Raw genomic sequence first — 4,238 nt, forward strand, 5'->3', positions numbered from 1 at the left:
TTGTATGGAGGAACTTGAGTTTGATCTCAAGTCATACTGTTTTGTGATTTAATATGCTGGCAGATTAGCCCACTGTGCATCAACAGATGTAATGGGGATTATTAAAGGAATCCAAGTTTTGTTGCATATTGCACAGTACATGTCCATTATCTATCAGTCCTTAGGTCCCTAGCTACTCATTATTAAACTGGCATTGAAATTCTATTTGACTTCGGCACATAAATTATTGGCTGTTCCAATTACCAAGCAATTCAGAGTATTTTAGTAGTATTTCTGTTTTCTAATCAGTATAATTTTGATTTTTCTTCAGTTGTGTTTACAAATGCCTCACATTCATGATAATATATTGAATATCTTTTACTAGAATGCATATTTAAATAAGTAATTCAGTACCCATGAAAATTAGAGCCATATTTCATCACAATATACTTTCAGATGAGAAAAGCCATTTGGTGCAACTTAATTAATCCATCTGTAACAACCCTACACTCCCCCATTGTTACCTTTGGTTATTTCTTAAACAATTCCGACACCATCCCCAGAAGTTCATTCAAAGTGTTGGCCACCCTCTGAGTGAACAATAATCTCCTGTTTCATTTTGCTACTTTGAATTTATGTGCCTTTTATTCTGCTCCTGCATGTTAATGTCAAGTGGTATTCTGGATTCACCTTTTCTGTACTATTTACTATCTGATTTACCTCTACAAGATCACCATTCGGTTGCCTCCTCTTCAGGCTAAAGATTCCAGTTCTCTCCAGTCTTTCCTAATAATACATAACCTTGTCGGTCTTCTATGCATCACCTCCAATGCTTGAGCCTCTCCCATGTATCTCAGTAGCCACAACTGCTCGCAGCTGATCTGGTCAGAGCCCTGTACAGGTTGATCATGATTTCCTTTGAATTGTGATCCAATGTTTTGGGTTATACAATTAATACTGCTTTGCAATGACTGGGCACATTTAGTATAAAGTTTTATAAAGTCCTACATCTATTTCATCTTTAGCTACTTCAACATCATTCATGAGGTATGCATGTTGACCATTTTCCCCTTCCTATGTGTCTTATCTTATACATGTCCACCTTTACTTTCACCAGGTAGTGCATGAGGGCCCAGGAAACCTGGGTTTCCCCACGTGCTTTTTTAACTCCATGCCTTGCAACTTGTGGCCCCAATAGGTTCCCCACCCAGAATTTCAGTCAGGCAGCAAGAGACTGGAGGACTATCTAGGCCCAGCACTGAAGTGGGGCCCAATCACTGACTGGGGGAGGAGTGGGTCTGATCCTTGAGATCCAGTGTAGAGGGAAGGGGAGCTTGTACAGGGGAGATTGGGGTGCAGGGAGGAAGCATGCCTGCTCCTCCTGGTCTATAAGGAGTATGTTGGTGGTGCTTACTTTCTTCTTGAGTCTGTCCTCACTTCACTGCTGCTGTCAAGTTTCCAAGGCCCAGGGAACGTGGCCATCCATAGTTAAAGCTGCAAAGCTGGCTAAATCCTTGGTTTTCAGGCTGATTAACATATTTAAAATGCCAAACCACCTCCTGAGAACGGGTTGGCTGCCTGTCACTTGTCCTGCCTCAGTAAAAACTAGAAGTCGACAGTTTGGAGCCAGCTTCCAACACTCTCAGAATTTTTGTTAACCATCTACCCTCACGCAATCCTACCCACTCACCCATGTTAAAACTCTCCCATTACTTCATTCCTGTGCTATCAATACTACCACTCAAAGGATTGTAATGGTATGGCTACACTCAATTCTCAATACGTTTGTCCAAGAATAGAGGATTTTCCTTATGGTTGAATCTTATAAGCCATAGCCTTTCCTATGAATTAATGATATTTTATTTGAATTTTGTTGGCCAGGACACAAGAAGTGGATTTGCTTGATTTACTGAGAGAAATTTTTTGTGTTTATATATCACTCTCATCATATATTGTGTGTAGGCTGAACATGTTTTGAGGTTAAGTAAAACCTTCTGAAAAGCAACTTTTTGATAAAATTTTTATCCTCCTGTTGAGCAGACCTACCAGGACAGGGGCATGAGACACATGAATGTCCTTCCTCTGTTGTTGCACCAGTCGCAAGCCATCCTGACTTTGAACTATGTTGCCGTTCCTTTACTGCTGCTGGAACTCCCTCCCTAACAGCTCTGTGGGTGTACCTATGCCACATGGGCTGCAGCGGTTCAAGAATGCGGCCCACCACCACCTTCTCAAGGCCAGCTAGGGATAAGCAATAAATGCTGGCCTTGCCAGCGATGCCCACATCCCAGGAACGAATAAGAGGAAACACTGTGATACAATTGTTTTAATTAAATTTGTACAATGGCTGAAGGAAAGAGATCAATGCAACTTGCACATGTATATATGTGCCATAGATAGCTGTAATTTATTGGAGTATAATTTTTAATCTCCCCCCATTTATGCAGTAAAATTAATCTTGCGGAGCCAGTGCAGTACTTTTGATAACAGAGGATTTCTTATGTCACAAAATTGAGTGATTGACCTTCCCTGAAACTTAGCAGAAGAAAACCCATCTCTGTGCATGTTTGAAACTTGATGTCAATTTTTAATCTGGAAAGCATACAGGAAAAAATTGTGAGCTGTACTGGATCCTGTGTAAAAAATAATGCAATGAGTAAACATTTTGGATTAATTTATTCTTTTGGGGAAAAGGAAAAGCTACTATTGCAATATAACACAAATGTAACAGCACCATTGAGAGCAGTCATAGAAATGAGATGCAAATACTCTGTGGCCCAGATCTTCTATCAGGATTGGAAACCTTATTTCCAACCCAGATCAGACAAAAACAAAATGCATTCTTACCTGCCTCCGATTATTCTAAGTCACCTTCCAATGGAGGATCCTTCGCACCTGAGCCAATGCAGCAAACCTTGTAGAGAGCACCGCGGAGAATCCACACACAAACCAGGGCACCAGTTTACAGCACAAGCTGCCATATTTCAGTATGTAAAGGGTTTAAATGTCCCAAAGCCACTTTGAAAACAGCTACGGAGAGAACGTAAATGTGCAAGGCAAGTAGGTAAGGGGGTATGGTGGGTGAGATAAATGGGTAAGGGGTAGAGTGGGCAAGGGGGTAGGCTGGCAGGTGGGTAGGGTGGCAGGGTGGTGGTTGGGTGAAGTGGGTGAATTGGGCAGGGTGGCAGGTGGGTGAGTTGGGTCAGGTCGGTGGAGTTGGGTCAGGTTGGGTGCTGGTCAGGTTGGGTCGGGAGCTAGTCAGGTTGGGTCAGGGGGAGTTGGGGCACATGGGAGAGTCAGGAGATGGGGGCTAGTCAGGTTGGGTCGGGGAGTCAGGTGGTCGGGGGGTAGTCAGGTTGGTTTGTGGGGGGCGGATGTCAGGGAGTCAGGGAGGTAGTCGGGTGGGGGCAGTGTTCAGTGTGAATGACTGGGGTGGTTGGTTGTATCATTACCCAGGTGTTGGGCTAGGTTTTTTTCTGTTTAACATTTCCTGGGTAACTACCCAGATAAATATTGTGGAACTGTCCGAAGTCCCCGACTCTAACTTAAAGTTGGAGACTTTTTTGGAGGATCCTGGGGAGCAGGAGAATTGCCCTTCAGAAGTTCAAACCTCCCAGGCAATTCCCAAGAGTCCTTTCGTTGAGACTTTTGAGAGGTCCTGTAATGCATCATCCTTGGTGTGCCTGGTCGCTGACTATCCAGAGACCGGAAGACCTGGGCCTATATTATTTGAATTATTGGCTATTTAATTACTTTGTAACATTTGTATAATAGCTCTGACCTTGTTAGGCATGGACTAGCAATTATCAATAACATCAAATAAAGGACAGTCTCACTTAAGCGGACATCTGAACCCATCCACACAATCCCTTTAACTACATGGCTGTTTAAACATTCCAACAGTGAATACATATTATTGCTAATGGTCTTCAACATGCTGGTTATAAATTTTATTTTTTTAAACATTCTTTAACATGACTGTAAATTGATGTTTGAAAAGGGCACTAGTTTTCTTGCTGGAGGACTTTCCATTTTAATAGGCTTGCTTTCAGTAAACATAAATATTATCCATGTGAGCAGGGCAGCCCATAAATTCATCTCCATGTATTCTGAAATCATGCGCAAGGTCTTATTGCAGAGGTTACTCTATATTCTAAAATTCTATGTTTTCATGCATTTGTGCTCATCAACGCAAGGATTGACAGTATTGCAGAACTGAAATGTTTTCACTTTGCACATGGTAACAGCGTCTAGCACAA

Source organism: Cetorhinus maximus, chromosome 26 (assembly GCF_964194155.1).
Source record: "Cetorhinus maximus chromosome 26, sCetMax3.hap1.1, whole genome shotgun sequence".
In the NCBI taxonomy this organism is placed as follows: Eukaryota; Metazoa; Chordata; class Chondrichthyes; order Lamniformes; family Cetorhinidae; genus Cetorhinus; species Cetorhinus maximus.